This window comes from Ambystoma mexicanum, chromosome 5p (genome assembly GCF_040938575.1).
Source record: "Ambystoma mexicanum isolate Mex_15411 chromosome 5p, UKY_AmexF1_1, whole genome shotgun sequence".
In the NCBI taxonomy this organism is placed as follows: Eukaryota; Metazoa; Chordata; class Amphibia; order Caudata; family Ambystomatidae; genus Ambystoma; species Ambystoma mexicanum.
In genome coordinates, this window is record NC_090930.1 from 399,525,510 (window position 1) to 399,544,901 (window position 19,392).

Genomic DNA, 19,392 nt, shown 5'->3' on the forward strand with positions numbered 1-19,392 from the left:
TTGCCATTGCTCCTGTCACAGCCTGGATTGGCATGGTGACCACCTCAGCTGATCCACTGTTGACACCCAAGTCATGCAGGGATGTTTGCTCCACCAGAAGGGCCAACATGGGTGGGACTTGTGCACAGGGGGTCCTGGTGGTATCAGGGCCGGAAGGAGCCCGGGAGGATGACTGGAGCACAGAGGAGCAAGATGAGGAGGGGGTCCCAATAGTGGTCAGCCCATGCAGCACACCCGAGACCAGGAATGCTGATAGCCAGTTGAGTAGATGCCAGATGTTATTGAGATGATGTGCAAGCACCCGACAGGAATCCCGCACCTCATCACGTATGTCGCAAGTACGCCTACCAATACTGACCAGCATGGGCCCACTTTGTCCCGAATGGCAACAGCCGTTGGCATTGAGATGTCGGTCTGGGTAGAAGCATCCGATGCTTGGGGCTGGGTCTGGGAAGAGGCATGCCGGCAGATGCATACAGCTGTAGGCTCTGTTCAAGGGACAGGATTTTGCACAGGCACCTCCGTAGAGACCTGCACAGCTTCATGCCTCAGGAGCAGGACTACAGTAGTCACACCCACCTCACCACCCCCGCCTGACCACATGGAATGGGTTACTAAGGTCCCCTCCTCTTCCACCCCCGCCATCCTGGATGCCTCCCGAGCTTCTTCCGCAGTGGATGGCCCCTGTGTTTGCTCACCTGTCCCCCCCTGCTGCCGAGGAGTCCACGTCCAACTTTGCCCTCTTGGACTTCCCCTCAGCAGCTTTGGCCGATGATCCAGATGCAGCACCAACCTCCTCGCTCCCTGATGATGTTGTGTCCAGGGAGCCTGGCTAGGCCCTGCACCTATGCCTGGTGGAGGCATCCCTGCTGCCTTGTTCCACAGCACCGTCTCCGCCCTCTTCTTCCAACGCAACTGCAGATAACGAGACATAGAACACAAACATCAGGGTACTGCACCGATGTGTGCCTGGCAGCAAAAATCGACACATGAAGTACACTGCTAAAGAGTACAACCATCATCACCCTCCACAACACACAGGTGCATGCATTGTACATACATACACATACATGTCTGTCCTTCACAACAGACATTCACATCCAGAGACATGGCTCTGTCAATTGTGCATGCTACACACGCATGCATTATGGGCTCATACATACACATGTCATGCACACACATCACCTGACAGTCCTCAAGCAGTGCACTGAGCAATCACATCCAAGTCCCCTCCACAACAATCACACAACATGACTAGGTCACACATTGAAATGCACCGGTTACATCCATCCAGGAGTGATGGCCAGCCACACAGTCACATCTTATACACATACACATGAACACCATGAATGCACATGAGGTTGACAACACCACCTCATCTGGCAAACTCCTCACACGGGCATGTCTCAGCCACATGTAACAAACCATGTGCAAATTCTGAAATGCTGCAGTACAACACACAATGCAAATGTAAGACCATTGAAATAACACATGTTTCACAGAATACATGTAGAGCACTGTCTGGGACATGCACACAGACATCCGTACAAGAGACATACTTGCTCGTACAAGAGACATACTTGCTGTAAGCCCAAGGTGCACACTCCCACCATACATTAACATGCACATGCACTGTGGAGCCCAGCAACACATGGACACTCACCTGACGACTCCAGACGTTGCTGCAAATCGCTGACCTGAGTGTGTGGCGCCGGGTAGAACTTCTCCAGGACCCGCGTGTCGTGGTGTTCATCCGGCCCCTTGCTGTGGGTTCTGTATTTCAGGTCCCCCCAGCGCTTGTGCACGTGGTGGTAGTCACAGGATGCCACCCCCTCAGCATTAATGGCATCCACGATCCGGTCCCAGATAAGCTTCCGTCCTTCCTTGCTGACTTGCATTGGGACGTTGAAGAGGGCATCATAATGCCCCAGGACATGCTCCACCAGGCAGAGGGCTGTCAACTTCTCTGCCAGGGAGGTTGACCCTCTGCCTCGCTGCCGTGGGGTTGCCACTCACCTCAGATGATGTTGCTTGAGACATGGCAACCCCGGAGGTAGGTCTCGGTGGGCAAGGGGCTGTGGAGCGGCGGTGATGGAATGGCATGTTGGGAGTCTTCCGAATAAGCTGAGGTAGTCACAAGGCCAAAGACAGGAGCACAGGCAATGGCTGGACAGCAGGCACATTGCAGGGCAGGTGGGCAGCAGGCACACACAGTGGGCAGACAGTAGCAGATGGCTCGTAGGAGGCAGCTCACGGCAGTAGGAGGCAGGTAAAAAGGCTTGTAGGCAGGAGCGCGGGTCTCCCATGTCTCTCGCATGGGCAGCTGGAAATAGAGTGATGGTACTCTGCGTGTTCCAAATTAGCATGGACATGTGAAATCAGAGTAAAGGCACTCATCGCGCAAGTTATGTGACACGCGCTGGGCGTTGGCATTGAGATTCCGGATAAAGGAGTGCATAGGAGAAAATTAAACCGCACGTGCGGATTGGAGTGGACGGACAAGTGCATTGCAGAGCCTTTTGGGGTGCCACGCAATACTGTGACAGTGCAAACTTCTTATTTTGGTGGGGGATTTGCCTCCGTGCACACGCGCATGTACTTTTCTTTTTTCGAGAGGCTAACGGTGAGTCACTTACGCATTATTCATACCCTGGGTGCCCCTGTGTATCGCGTACCTTCATTATTACCATTACAGTAGCTTTCCTGGGTTTCGCGTATGCATTTTTTGGGTTGCTGGGTGCCACAGCGTATCACATAACGCTTATACTTTTTACTGGCTCTACCGAGGTGTCGTGTACACACATTTTTGATTTTTGGGGTGCCTGTGCGTTACGCGTCCTGTTTATTTTCAACAGGGGTAATATTGAGCCTTACTGGACCACACAAGTACGTTTTCCATCATGTACACTGCCCCCTCACTCCAATTGCCCAGGACAATTGTTTGGTTTGCCTCCCATTGTACAAGTCCATCTGTCCCATGAGTGGGAAGGGACCGAGAAGGAAAGGTGGCAGATGTGGCTGGGGTCTAAACATACAGCAGAAGCTACTGGCACCACCTCCAGGAGCAGGGTGTGAAGAAAGACCGGTAGGGGGTGTCTGTACTTCTGCTCTCTATATGGTAGAAGAGAGGCACAGAAGACCCCAGCCAAGATTCTCTATTACGGTAGCAATGGACGAGCAATCAAGGCCTAGCTTCTCAGGAGGTGATGCAGGCTGGTTCTTAAGTACAGTGTAGTCCCCAAGCCCCACAAAGGAATGTCCACACACTGTATTGGTTAGAACACAATCTTTATATAATCAATATTCAAGGTTATGTACACTTATCATAATAACTCACTTTGTACTTACGAAAATCAACAATGGAAAATATATACAATTCTAAAGTGGTACCACCCTTTGTATTAGATCTCATTAAAGTGCATCAACAATACTGTAACAATACTGTAACAATACTGTAACAATGGTTGAGCAATAGGCAGAATACTGGCCCCTACCACTGGACACAGTTCTGTGTGAAGATCCCCCCACCTGAGCAACCTGTAAAATAAAGATATAGCACAAGCCCAGTCCATATATTGTTCTGCAAGTCTTATTCCCTCCTATAATGTTTTTACCCCCCCAATGTACCTGGTGGAGTCGAGTTCTTTGAAGAGGCGTCGACAGATCCTTCTTCAGTGACCCCCTTTCAAGCGGGAGTCACGGATCGTCGAGAGGCGTCGAGAAGCATCGAGGAACTCGGTGTTCGGCGACGGGGAATCGACGGCCCTTCTTGAATGCCTTCCCTTTCAAGCGGGAGACACGGGGCGTCGAACATCCGTCGACAAACAGGGTAGAACGGCGTCGATGAGGCGGCAGCTTCGTCCGAGCGGTGCTCGTCGGCGTCGGAGCGTCGGCGTCCTGCAAGGCAGAGGCGTGCGGGGCACCTCGGTGACAATAGTTCTGGACTATTTCCAGAACTATTGGAAATAGTTCTCCTCAGCGCGTTGGTCGTTCTCGACTCTCTCCGGCAGGATAAAGCGGTCGACGGTGCGGACGAGGGAGTCCTTCGATTCAAATGTTCTTAGGCAAAGGAGCGGACGGCTCCGGTCGTCGGCGGCACAGCGTCAAGTGGTTCCCACGGCTGGGCAACACAACTTCGATGGGCCTCCAGCGGTTACACAGACCTGCGAACCCTGGTCGATGGCAATGGACTTCGACTGCGGCGATGTCCGGGTGCTTCACTTCGATCTCCTCGGCGGTCCCGTCTCGGGTCGGCAGCCTTTCGAGGGTCTGTCTTCCAGGGCGCTTCGGCGAAGATGGAGCGGTGCTCGATGGTCCCTCGGAGCACGGGAAGAGGGCGCCTTACCAGGTCCTCTCTCGGGTCAGTCTTCGACGATTTCGGCAGCCTTCGGATCGGTCGAAGCAAATGCCACAGCAAGTCTTCTTCTTCCAGCTGGACGTCGAGGATCAGCAGTTCCAGTTACTCTTAGAGTGGAGACTCAGCTCCAGAACACTTCTGAACGCTTCTGAACGTTCCCTGAACCTTTCTGAACCCTTATGAACCCGTCGTGAGAGGTCCCCAGATATACTATTCTGTCTCTCATCCACACTGCTGGCACACACTCAGCAGCCAATCATACAGAAGGGCATTCATGCAGTCAGTCAGCCAATCAGGCACACAGTGCATTCAGGCCACACTCCTCCCTTTCAGACACTCACAACAAGGAATGTGGATTGGGACAAGTACCCAGCCATTCAACACTACACACTGCATTCAGGCCAGTTTCAGGCAGGGCGGTCTCAGTCTTTGTCTCTCATGCCAGAAACCAGACAACCACAACAAGGAGTGTATATTGGTCACACACTCCATTCACCCAGGTCCCACCCACAGGAGGTACCCACAACATACAGTCACTGGGAAGGCTCCAGTCAGTCTAGCTGGGCCTTCACAACAACACCATATATGGAACTTCCACCCAACAGCCAGTCAGGGGGAAGGGACAGAGTCAGGGCTTCCCAGGACTTTGGGAAACAAGGTAATAGGCAATAGAAAGCAAGAGGCCACAGGAGCCATCTTGTTTCCTATCAGGAATCAACTGATCCCAATGGCAGGGCCTGGGTATCCCAAAATGGAGGACACCCAGAGCACCTGTCAAATTCAGCATGGAGCTGCCACCAGCCCATACCCTGCTCTGTGGGCCACCCACAGGTGCCCAAAAACATACACTAGGGGCACAGGATTGTACCCCTACCCATGGGTGCCATAAGGGTATCCCATGGGTCTGTTCACCAAACCAAAAGAGAGGGCTGCACTGCCAGGAGTGCCACATGGACTCCTGGGCAGAAAACATGACAGAACACACGATAAAAAGCAGTAAAGGACAAGGGTTCAGAGGCCCTGTCCGTCTGATGCATTTCCAGCATCACAGTCGCCCCCCCCAGACTGAGGTGGAGGGTGTCTAATCTCCCACGGGATAGACACCCTCATCCAGACGGTCAACATACCTTCTGGAAAGGCCATCTGCATTATCGTGACTCTTCCCTGGTCTGTGCTCTATGGTGAAGTATAGCCCTTGCACGCTAATGGACCACCTGAGCAATTTCGGATTCTCACCCTTCATTTGCATAAGCCACTTCAGGGGCTTATGATCTGTTTGGACCTTGAAGGTAGACCCCGTAAGGTAGGGCCTAAAACACCTAAGGCTCCAAACTATGCTAAAACACTCCTTTTCAACAGTAGCCCACCTAAGTTCTCTACCCTTGAGTTGTCTACTGATGAATATGATAGGATGTTCTCTCCCTTTGTCATATAACTGGGACAAGACAGCTCCAATTCCGGTGTCACAGGCATCTGCCTGGATGATAAAGGGTCGGCTGTAGTCAGGCGCACACAACACAGGTGCCCTACACAGACTTTCTTTCAAGCCATCAAAGGCCCTCTGACAGTCTTCGGTCCAATTAACCTTCCTGGGCTGTTTGGGTGAAGTTAGAGCTGTCAGGGGTGCAGCTATGGTTCCATAGTCTGCCATGAAATTGCGATAGAACCCAGTGAGGCCCAAAAAGGCTCTCACCTGGGTTTGAGTAGTGGGAGTCTCCCAGTTCTGTACATCCTGTACTTTACTGGAGAGAGGTTGGATTTGACCCCCTCCTACCTCATGACCAAGAGAGGTAACTTTCCCCTGAGCTATCTGGCACTTGGTGGCCTTGATAGTGAGGTTAGCCCTTTTCAAGGCCTGCAACACCTTATCCAGATGTGTCAAATGCTCTTCCCAGGTGGAACTGTAGACGGCAATGTCGTCTAAGTAAGCCACACAAAAGGCTTCCAGCCCACTGAGCGCATGGTTGACCAATCTCTGGAAGGTGGCAGGGGCATTCTTCAACCCAAAAGGCATGACCCTAAACTGGTAGAGTCCCTCAGGTGTTGAGAAGGCCGTCATTTCCTTGGCATGGTCCGTCAGAGCTATTTGCCAATAGCCTGAAGTAAGGTCAAAGGTGCTCACAAATTTGGCAGCACCTATGGTGTCCACGAGCTCATCAGCCCTGGGCAATGGGTGCGCGTCAGTTTTGGTGACGGCATTGACTCCTCGGTAGTCCACACAGAACCTCCAATCCTTGGTACCCGCCTGGGAACTTGCCTTGGGGACAAGGACCACTGGACTGGACCAGGGACTGGTTGAGGGTTCAATAACACCCAGATCCAACATCTTGGCGACCTCAGCCTGGATGTGGTTCTTGACGGTATCTGACATACGGTAGCACCTGCTTTTGACAGGCACACTGTCACCAGTGTCAATTTCATGCCTACACCACGGTGTAAGGCCTGGCGTCAGTGAAAACAGAGAGGCATACTGTTGGAGTAAAGCCCTGCAGGCCCTCTGTTGCTCTGTTGTCAAATCCGGAGAGAGATGTACTCCCTCCACTGAGCCATCCTGAGGGTTGCTATGCAGCAAATCAGCAAGGGGCTCACTCTCAACCTCTTCTTGCCCTGAAGCTAGCAAGAGACATGAGACTTCTGCTCGCCGGTGGAAAGGCTTGAGCCTGTTGACATGGAATATCTGAGGGGTTACCCCAGAGGCTCCCATGTCAACCAGATAATTGACTTTGCCCATCTTGGAGATGATCCTGAAGGGTCCAGTCCACTTGTCTGCCAGCGCTCTAGGCTTGGTAGGCTCCATCACAAGGATTTCCTGTCCCGGAGTCCAATCCACTTGCGAGGCTTTAAGGTCATGCCAGTACTTATTCAATTCCTGGCTGGCCTTGAGATTTGCTGTTGCCTGACCCATCATCTGTGTCATCCTCCGTCTGAGGCCTAACACATAGTCCCCCACTTGCTTGGCGGGACCTGAAGGGGTGGCTTCCAAGCCTTCTCTGATCAAGGCGAGGGGCCCCCTCACGGGATGTCCAAAGAGTAACTCAAAGGGGCTGAAACCAACACCCTCTTGAGGTACCTCTCTGTAAGCAAACAGCAGGCATGGCAGGAGGAGATCCCATTTCCTCCTTAGGGGTTCTTCCAAAGCCCCTAGCATGCCCTTGAGAGTTTTATTAAATCTCTCAACCAGACCATTGGTCTGGGGGTGGTAAGAGGTGGAGAACTTGTAGGTTACCCCACACTCTTTCCACATGGTTTTCATGTAACTAGACATGAAGTTGGATCCTCTGTCAGAGACAACCTCCTTGGGGAATCCAACACAGGTGAAAATGCCCAGGAGAGCCCTGGCAACCACCTTGGCAGTAACAGTCTGAAGGGCTATTGCCTCAGGGTATCTGGTGGCATGATCTACCAAGACCAGGATGAACCGATGTCCACCTGAAGTGGGAGGGTCAAGGGGACCGACGATGTCGATGCCCACCCTCTCAAATGGTGTGCCAACCACTGGCAATGGCTGCAGTGGGGCAATGACACTACCTCCAGTCTTGCCAGACAACTGACAAGTTGGGCAGGTCCTGCAGTGGGACTCCACCTCTACTCCCATCCGTGGCCAGTAGAAATGGGCAGAGAGCCTCTGCTTAGTCTTCTTGGTCCCAAGATGACCAGCCAAGGGCACCTCATGCGCCAACTGCAGTAGGAAGGGCCTGTAAACCTGGGGTACCACCAACCTCTTGAGGGCACCAGGTTGAGGCTTAGTGGGCTCACTAACAAGGAGCTCACCCTCCCAATAAATCCAGAATGTCCTAGGCACTTCTCCCTGTGCCTGGGACAGGGCCTGTTTCCTCAGTCCCTCAAGAGAGTGGCACTCTCTCTGTCCCTTACAGAAGTCTGCCCGGGAGGGTCCCCCTTCAGCTAACAAGCATTGAAGGTCGGGATGATCCTCCGGGTTGAGAACCTCTCCCACAGGAGAGTCTTCTGTCTCTTCTCCCACAGGAGTTGAGTTTGGGTTTTCCACTTGACCCAGCCCATCCGGAGCATGGATCCCAATGGGTGCTGTCGGAACAGCAGGAAGAGAAGGTGTTCCCTCCACAGAGGTGGCCTTCTTGGTCTTCCTTCTTCTTGCCTTAGGCCTCGCCTTTGGCTCGGGTACCTGACCCACAGCCAGACCCGGTGTCACCTGTGACCTAGTGACTGCAGCAGCAGTCATGGGAAGACCATCTGAGATCAACCCCAACTCTACTAGATAATTTCCTAACAGAATGTTAGCAGGGACATTGTCCTGAACCAGGACAGGAAGCTTTGCTGTCTTGTCTCCAATCATGAGTGTGACTAAGGCTACAGGCGATACCTTGGGAGGCCCACCAGCTAACCTGGTGGTTCTCAGAGGAGCACCTACATAGTCCTCTGGCTTAAGCAGGGTCCTGTCCACCACTGTCATGCTTGCCACAGTGTCTCTCAAACCAGTAGAAGGCTGGCCATTCAAGAGGACACTTCTCAAAAACCTACGGGTGTTCTGTGGGATAGTCGCCAGTACTTCTGCATACTGGTCCAAGGCCCCAAGGGACACTAAGGAAATCTCTACCGGAGCACCAAATGTGATCCCGGTAGAGGAGGGGAGGACAGTGGCCTCCACCTCAGACACGGGGTAAGGGTAGGTCAGGCTGACAGCCTGTACTCCAAGTGCCTTACCTTTACACTTGGAGTCACCCCTTTTGTGATCCAGAGCCCCACAGTCCCAACAAGCGCCAGGAGTGCGGGGTACGGTACTGGAACCACTTGGAGCCTGCTTTGCAGCAGGTGGACCACTACTCTTATTCCCACCCACAGATGACTTATCCCCACTAGATTTTTGGGTATTGGGAGAGGAAGGTTTAGGTTTACCCGACTGTGACTGCTTGTGGGACTCCTCAGCTTTCTGAGAGGCCCCCTTTTCTTTGTCCTTGTCCTTCCCACTGGAGTCCTTAGGGGACACCCGGTGGGAGACCCACTTGTCAGCCAACCTAGCCAGCTTAAAGGGGTCCAAAAGGTTCTGGTCAGCCACATACTGACGCAGCTCTGGTGAACAGGCTTCAGAAAAATGCTCAAAAAACAAGAGGTGGGACAATTCAACAAAAGTCTTAACCTTGTATCCATCGATCCACCCCATCATGTTCATGTGCGCAGCACTCACCCAGTCAACCCAAGACACATTCTCTCTTTTCTTAAAATCCCTGAACCTTCTAAGGTATTGGGTAGGTGTCTTGCCAAACTTGGCAATCAAAGCAGACTTCATACACTCATACTGACCCCTTTCTTCCACACTCAGCTTCAGAATACAGTCATATCCAGTTTGAGGCACTCTGCTTAACAAACTCTTAGCCCAATCTCTTTTATCAACATCATGAATCGCACAAGCCATTTCAAACGATTCAATCCATTGGAGGTTATCTGAACCCTCCACAAATACACCAACCAAATCTTTCATAAACTTGGTGACTGGGGACCTGACACTCTCACTGGTTTTAACTGAAGTCTCCACTCTAGCTCTCTCTAGCTGGATTCTCTGACATTCAGTGTCCTGGCTCTTGAGTTCAAGGTCCTTATTTCTGAGTTCAAGATCCCTATTCTTGAGCTCCACTTGTTGAGCCAACTCCTCTTTCTTAAGTTCAGCATCTATTTCCAACTTGCGGTATTCAAAGGCCAATTTCATCCTTAATAACTCAAGCTCCAAGGAATTGCTGGGGTTTGGAACAGAGGCAGCAGGAATGGCGGCCTTCCCAGAAACAGATTCAGCAGAATCCCCAGGGGCAGAGTCCTCATTGGTTGCATTCCCCCCCTCATCAAGAGCTTCACCATCAGTCTGGTAGTCCACCAGGGCAGCTATCAGCTCAGCCCTAGACCTATCCACAAAGTCTAACTCCCTGGTTTCACAAGCACTCTGGAGAGCCTCCAAGCTCATCCGAGTCAATTTGCCATTTGCAATAGACTCCATTGTTTGTAATGCAGTTATCTTGTACACAACTAAACCTTAATTTAATAAAGTGCAGATATCTTTTGTAAGTGGCACGGTTATACACTGATTCTTAAAACCATAAGCATCTCACCGCTGCCACCAGTGTGAAGAAGACCGGTAGGGGGTGTCTGTACTTCTGCTCTCTATATGGTAGAAGAGAGGCACAGAATACCCCAGCCAAGATTCTCTATTACGGTAGCAATGGACGAGCAATTAAGGCCTAGCTTCTCAGGAGGTGATGCAGGCTGGTTCTTAAGTACAGTGTAGTCCCCAAGCCCCCACAAAGGAATGTCCACACACTGTGTTGGTTAGAACACAGTCTTTATATAATCAATATTCAAGGTTATGTACACTTATCATAATAACTCACTTTGTACTTAGGAAAATCAACAATGGCAAATATATACAATTCTAAAGTGGTACCACCCTTTGTATTAGATCTCATTAAAGTGCATCAACAATACTGTAACAATGTCACACAGGTCAATAGAGTGAAACCAGCAATAGAGAGAGGAGAGAAAATAAGATGGTTGAGCAATAGGCAGAATACTGGCCCCTACCACTGGACACAGTTCTGTGTGAAGATCCCCCCACCTGGGCAACCTGTAAAATAAAGATATAGCACAAGCCCAGTCCATATATTGTTCTGCAAGTCTTATTCCCTCCTATAATGTTTTTACTCCCCCAATGTACCTGGTGGAGTCGAGTTCTTCTAAAAGAGGCGTCGACAGATCCTTCTTGAGCGACCCCCTTTCAAGCGGGAGTCACGGATCGTCGAGAGGCGTCGAGAAGCGTCGAGGAACTCGGTGTTTGGCGACGGGGAATCGACGGCCCTTCTTGAATGCCTTCCCTTTCAAGCGGGGGACACAAGGGGGTGTCGAACGTCCGTCGACAAACAGGGTATAACGCGTCGATGAGGCAGCAGCTTCGTCCGAGCGGTGCTCGTCGGCGTCGGAGCGTCGGCGTCCTGCATGGCAGAGGCGTGCGGGGCACCTCGGTGACAATAGTTCTGGACCGCAAAGATTGTGGAGACGGAGGCCCAGCAAGGGCGTCGAGTCGTTCGAGTCTTTGTGGTCTTCGGGTGGCGGGAAACCCACCGGCAGGTTTCTCCTCAGCGGATTGGTCGTTCTCGACTCTCTCCGGCAGGATAAAGCGGTCGACGGTGCGGACGAGGGAGTCATTCGATTCGAATGTTCTTAGGCAAAGGAGCGGACGGCTCTGGTCGTCGGCGGCACGGCGTCAAGTGGTTCCCACGGCTGGGCAAAACAACTTTGATGGGCCTCCAGTGGTTACACAGACCTGCGAACCCTGGTCGACGGCAATGGACTTCGACACAGCGATGTCCGGGTGCTTCACTTCGATCTCCTCGGCGGTCCCGTCTCGGGTCGGCAGCCTTTCGAAGGTCTGTCTTCCAGGGCGCTTCAGCGAAGATGGAGCGGTGCTCGATGGTCCCTCGGAGCACGGGAAGAGGGCGCCTTACCAGGTCCTCTCTCGGGTCAGTCTTCGACGATTTCGGCAGCCTTCGGATCGGTCGAAGCAAATGCCACAGCAAGTCTTCTTCTTCCAGCTGGACGTCGAGGATCAGCAGTTCCAGTTACTCTTAGAGTGGAGACTCAGCTCCAGAACGCTTCTGAACGCTTCTGAACGTTCCCTGAACCTTTCTGAACCCTTATGAACCCGTCGTGAGAGGTCCCCAGATATACTATTCTGTCTCTCATCCACACTGCTGGCACACACTCAGCAGCCAATCATACAGAAGGGCATTCATGCAGTCAGTCAGCCAATCAGGCACACAGTGCATTCAGGCCACACTCCTCCTTTTCAGACACTCACAACAAGGAATGTGGATTGGGACAAGTAGCCAGCCTTTCAACACTAAACACTGCATTCAGGCCAGTTTCGGGCAGGGCTGTCTCAGTCTTTGTCTCTCATGCCAGAAACCAGACAACCACAACAAGGAGTGTATATTGGTCACACACTTCATTCACCCAGGTCCCACCCACAGGAGGTACCCACAACATACAGTCACTGGGAAGGCTCCAGTCAGTCTAGCTGGGCCTTCACAACAACACCATATATGGAACTTCCACCCAACAGCCAGTCAGGGGGAAGGGACAGAGTCAGGGCTTCCCAGGACTTTGGGAAACAAGGTAACAGGCAATAGAAAGCAAGAGGCCACAGGGGCCATCTTGTTTCCTATCAGGAATCAACTGATCCCAATGGCAGGGCCTTGGTATCCCAAAATGGAGGACACCCAGAGCACCTGTCAAATTCAGCATGGAGCTGCCACCAGCCCATACCCTGCTCTGTGGGCCACCCACAGGTGCCCAAAAACATACACTAGGGGCACAGGGTTGTACCCCTACCCATGGGTGCCATAAGGGTATCCCATGGGTCTGTTCACCAAACCAAAAGAGAGAGCTGCACTGCCATGAGTCCCACATGGACTCCTGGGCAGAAAACATGACAGAACACACGATAAAAAGCAGTAAAGGACAAGGGTTCAGAGGCCCTGTCCCTCTGATGCATTTCCAGCATCACACAGGGGACGTACAGAGAGAGCTGTGGTCACCCCCCAACTGGATCAGGGAGCTGCAGGTGCAGCTGCTGTCGCCACCACCCAGGGTCAGGGAGCTGCATCAGCATCAGTTGTTTCCCCACGGTACACGGACATGCAGGGGTAGCTGTTGTCCGTGACCGAAAGGGGAAGGGATGTCCGGGTAACACCCCTGTCTCCATCTCCCCTGTTGAGGGACCTGCAGGGGTAGCTGCTGTCCCCACCACCAGGGTCAGGGAGCTGCAGCAGTATCTGTTGTTGCCCCTCCAGTACATGGACACACAGGGGCAGCTGTTGTCCGTGTCCCAAAGGGGAAAGGATGTCTGGGTAAATCCCCTGTCCACGGTTCCCATGTTGAGGGACCTGCAGAGGCAGATACTGATCTAACATCAATGGGTGATGGCATGACCCAGGCCACTAGTGGTCCAGCCACTACTGCCCTGAGTGGTCCCAGCCACACAGGGTCTGCACCACATGCCAAGAGGCAAAAGCGTGCAGAACAGGAAATGGCTAAATCCCAATGCACTGTACACGACACCTCAACATTGAGGAAGAGTAGCTTCAATGATGAACTCCAGATCCTCATGGACTGCGTGCATGAACGCCACCGTGACATGTGCATGCAGCCAGGGTGCACACATATGCCAGCTCAGCATATGGTCTACTGGCAGCGAGTCACGGATGGCATCAACGCCTTGGGGAATGAGAGGTGTACCGCTTGTGAGGTCATGAAGTGGTGGAATGACCTCCACCGTCGAACCAAACACAAGCTGGTTGCACACCTCTCCTCTGCTCCGGTGACTGGAGGGGGCTCACCACAGGAACAGGAGCTCACACCACATGAAGAGGCCATGAGCAAGTTGATTCATGTGGATCTGCTGCAAGGCATGGGAGGCCTGCCAGATTACGAGGAAACATGAAGCGTGAGCATCCTGAATATGTGTATGTAGATTAAATAAATTAATATGATTGTGTTGCACTTCTGCCTGCATTTGTATGATTGCCATGGGTGAACCATGTCATGGTGTACTAACTCATGCTTGGTGTACTGCAAAGTGCCTACAAGCTATGTGCTGCATATCTGTTGAACATGGCTATGGGACAATAGTCATCACCAACCGTCAGATACAAAAAGACATTTCCGGTATGCCAACATAATGTGGCATCTAAGTATTTTCATCTGTGATGTTAGTGACTCAGATATGCCAGTCAAGTGCTTGTGTCTGAAGCATGTACTACACATCATGCACTGCATGTAGTAGAAAGTCCATCCACACATGTCGGTAGGTGGTTTCATGCTACCCATACCTTACATAAACACTGACAGCGGGAGTGACATTGTGACATGAGTGACATAGCATTTTACCAGCCGCAGCTTTGGCACTAACCCCCTTGTAAAATATTTGTCAGGAGGCATCCCTGTTGACCTGCCACACTCAGCACACACTCCATGGGTCCATGGCCCTGTCCCTCTTGTTTGTCACTGTCCCCTCTTCCTAAATCCCAGTGCATGTCATTACTCTCTTCACATCACACATCTGGGACTCCACACTCAGGGCATTTCCACATTGTGTGCACTGCCTGTGCACACTGGTACACTGGTGTTACATGTAATTATATTGGACTTGGCTGTGATTGTGTGTGCACATTCTGTCATGTTCATTAATGGCCTGTTGCATATCCACTTGATGGGTCACAATTAGCACGTTTTAGTCTACTATTTGGTGTTCCATGGGACAGGATGTGCGTAAACAGATAAATGTCTGTTGGCAATGTGTGCAGTGCTTACATGGTCAGGGACATGGGATGTAGTGGCAAGTCTGCATATGCCATGATCTCTGATCTTTTTGTACATAGTGTGTGTATGCAAATTATGGCATGGTACCATGCATGGCAATGTGTTAGAGGACTGCATTGTGATACCTATGTATGTAGTTGATGCAATTAACATGATTCTTCATATGTCCATGTGTAGGTGATAAGCCACTAGATGCAGGGGATGAGGTAGAGGAGGAATGGGAGCCTGAGCTCCAAGAGAGCACCAGTGGAGGATGTGTTGTGGCAGCCCATGAAAATCCACTGGTGCTGCTGGCCATCCGGGGTATGGTTCAGTATGTAACCGACTCCGATGAAACCAGTAGGTCTGGTGGTGAACCTGATGTCCATTCCACTATGCTGTCGGAGGTGAGTGCATCAAGTGTTAGAGCTATTGTAGCCTGTGCATCTGCAGGGGGTTACGTCCCCTAATAGGGCCGGTCAGTGTTGTCATGTCGGTCTGTGTTGGTTATGACTGCAGGGTCACGCTCCACAGTATTGGTTTTGTGTCCTGGTACAGATGACCAATTAAGGGATGCAGTCCTGCAACCACAGACAGCATCATCACATCAAGGGCCATGTTCCCTTGGGCCAGGCAGGCGTGGGGCCCGGACACGTGGTGGACGTGTGGCGACTGGGGAGACAGTATGGGAGCAGTCAATGTTGCATGTTGCACAACAACAGGGAGCTTCCTATGAGATGTTGGCGCAGGGCATGGATAGGGTGGCCAATTCCATGATCCCCCAGAAACACAGGTAGAGCACCATCTGCATAAGGAATACAATGAAGAGAGCCCAAATTCCATGATTGTGGAGTCCTATCTTGTTTTTGGGACTTAAGGTTACACAAGACTCGAAAAGATAGGACTTAGTCCTTTATCAACAGTTATCCATTCATCTGAATGCCATTGGTTAATTCAAAAAGTACAAATTTTAATGGAGATAGCAAAATAGTCTAAAATACATGATTAAACCCTCTAAAAAGATACAAGTGTAACGTGTTGACAAAGACAAACATTAAGAACATACAATTCTAAAAGATCTTAGAGATAATGACTTTCTAATCTCTAATTCTTCTATTCTAATTCTATTCAATAATTAGGATTAGATTGTCCCTTCATTGGAATTTTCAATTCACTCAGACAGTTTAACTAATTAGACTGACAAAAGATTCTCGACATGTTTCAGTCCTCTGTGTAGGTCTTGGGACTTTCTTCAGGAGTGGTCAATAAGGGGGGTTTAGAATGGGCTTCAGCTAAGTATGAACTCTTCTGGCCTCTTCTTTAAGATGTTAATAACTGCTGATAAAGAAACATTAAAAAAGAATCAATTTATGTTTCTTTAGACACGTTTAGAGGTGTCAAGAAAGACTACAGGGTCCATTTGGTTACCTGGTCTTCTTAGTGTGGGGGCTTTCTTGATTAGCAGGCGAAAAAATGTCCACATGTGTTGGGCATCATTTTTTTGGGAGGAAGGATATTCCTACCGAATCTGCAAACAACAAATTATTTTATTTACAAGAAAGTCTACTCCAGCCTTCAGCTTAGAAAACACAAAGCATTCTGGTAATTGCAGTTCCTCTGCGAGGTCGTTTAATTTGGAGAGGAGTGGTGTCCTTTCTTTAGTAATTGGTTATGGTTTCTATATATTTTAAACATATTTTAAACATAATGGCGAGATCATGATAGCTTATCCCTTATGCATGGGTTCTTAAAAAGGTGGCATTTTTGTCAGCTTACAAGTAGCTTAGTCAGAAAACTCTCTCTGTTCTTTTCCTTGCCGCGATGTTTTGCGGATGTGTTAATGCAGTTTTAGCTTCTGTGTAGAGGCTTCTACAATTGGTTTCTGAAATAAACCACACGGGTTGTATCCGTTAGTTCTAAATGGATTCCTGTTTCCCATTGCTGAAAACAGTTCGAAAAAAGACTTCAGTAGAACTGTTCTCCAGCTATTCTTAAAGCTAGAAAAGTGCAAAAAAAATGCTAAAAGGATGTTAAAAAATGCAGGTCAAATGCTGAGTTTAAATCTAAGTGCTATCTTACTTCTCTGTATTTCAATACTTTGCACAGGCTACCGTGTGTATCAAGAATCAACTATTGAGGCAGTCCACTTGGAGTAAATCCTTGCATCCCGTGAGGTGTTGCATGAGGACCTCCAAGGCTTTCATCTGAGTCCCACCTGACCACTGCCACAGAGGACCAGGCTAGGGCTATATGCGGTCAATCTCCCTTACCACTACCACCTTCGGATTCTACACAGGAAGGCGGCTACATCAGCGAGAGGCCTCCCCACCCAAGATAGCTGTGCATTCCATGATCCCATGAAGGGAATCGTTTTTTTCAACATCCACTCATGTAGGAGTTGATGTGCACCCTGCCCCTCCCCCTTCCTGGGTGCCCCGCCCTCCAAGATGGACATTTTTACTCTTGTTTTTTCACCCCCCAGGCCAGATGTTGGCATATCATATTTTGTTTTGCCCTTTCCTAGTTGTGTTCTTTGTTCATTTTTGTATTGATTGCCCTTGAGGTGTGCCATTAACTCTTTATGGTCTATACATGTGCAGTGATGTACGTCGAGGCATGCCTAGTAAAGTCATCCAGCATGTTTGCATGGGGGTGTACAGGATGGCATGTACAGGTAATTATAGGTTTGTTGTTCCGTAACACATCTGTGCTGTGTCAATGGTACTGCACAATGGGTGTTTTAATATGTTCTCCCATGTTGTTCCAGTAATCTGCGATGTGGCGGTGACAGCTGTCCTGTGTGAGACATACTGCACCATTTCCAGTCCATACTCCTCATGCCCTCCACCAGACACTGTCCTTCCTTTGATGAATTAGAAAACACACTTACTGGTGAAGATCTTGCGGGATTTACACCATGCAGACACAGTAATTCGGTAAGCTTTTTCACTGTCTTGCATGTTGGGCATGCTTCATTGTTGGGCATCTTTGCTGCATGTGTTGGTTGTTTTATATGTCCTTTGCATGCTCACATGGCGTTGTGGTAATTCGATTAGAGCTCATGTGACTGTATGACCTACCTATGTGGATACCTCAATGGGCACACCGACTTTGCTGTGCAGCATGTCATTGTACATCTGGTAACCAGGCCATGGACTCCTTGATCTGTCATTTCCTTGTCATTCACTCTCTGTGTCATTCTCCCTCTCCCTCTCTCTGGTGTGATACACTGTACTCCTGTACACATCAAAATCAATGACCATTCACTCTGTGTCACCCTGTGTTGCTCCTGCACTATGTGTTCTATGAATGTTTTCTTTCTGTGATGGATTATGATCATGTATGTGCATGAAGTTTGTGCTGTTACTCTGAATTGCATTAATTCCATTTAGGTAAAGTATCTCCCGATGGTGTGCATAATATGAAAGGCAGGTGAATTCCACGGACAGGTGAGTGCATGGCATTTGCTGACATGTCAGTGATGTTTGCATGGGAGCGGGGCACTGTGTGTGTTCCCTCTGGATTTACTAACGTTTTTCTCAGTCAGTATTGCTAAGGGTGTCATTAATCACCCAGGGGTGATTCCAATTATGGTTATGGTCATGTTAATCTGATGGATTACTGGGGCCACTGTTCACTGATTATGGTAACTGCACTTTATAAATGTGTGTCCGGCTTTCATGGTTGTTTGTGAGTGTGCAGCATGATCTACCGTTTGTGGACCGTGGCAGGTGCAGATGTTTGAGCTGAGGTGTGGCTCATTCAACTTGTATCAGGTCTAATGAGTTGCACATCTTATCCCTATCAGTGTTTGTGGGATGCTGGATGTTTATCATATTTGCTGAGTCAAATTTATGGTTCAACTATTAGTGTGTTCTACAGCATTGTGAATCCACAAATATGTTGCTATGTCTGCTGGTATGTGGGCTATTTAGTCTTTCACAATGGTGTAACAGGGGCCCGCCCAGCACCATGGTGCGGGGGTCCCCACGACCACATGTCCTTTGAGGGGCCCCACTTGGAGTAAAATAAACAAATACAAAAAATTCGATTTTTTTTTTTTATTCATTATTTTTTTTAATTCACTCTGCATTTATAAAGAAATTATTTTTTATGGAGGCAGAGTGAATACAAAAACAAACTTTCCTTTTGAAGTCCGGGGGCTACCCCCATCCCATCCCATGACATGAAGACCCTAGGCTGGAGGCCTCCATGTCATGAGGTGGGGGAAGCCCTATGACTTCAAAACTAAATGGTGTATTTTTGAAGTCACTCTGCCTTCATGAAGAAATTATTTCTGTTATGGTTCAGTCCTTACCGGAAATAATTTCTTTATGAAGTCAGAGTGACTTCAAAAAGAAACAATTTATTTTTGAAGTATTATGACTCCCCTCAACCCCATGACGTGCGCGTGTGTGAGTGTATGGTGAAAGAGTGCACACACATGTATGGGTGTCTGGGTATGTGTCTGTGCGTGTACAATGAAAGGGTGGACACTTAAATGTATAGATGACTGTCTGTGTGAGTGTATGGTGAAAGGGTACACACTTAAATGTATAGATGGCTGGTAGTGTGTGTACAGTGAAAGGATGCACACTTAAATGTATAGATGGCTGGGTGTGTGTGTGTATATACGGTGAATGGTGTGTGTGCATGTGTTCAAGGGTGCAACAAAACCTACATTTCAAGGGGGCTAACCCTTCAAATGTTGGGAGGGG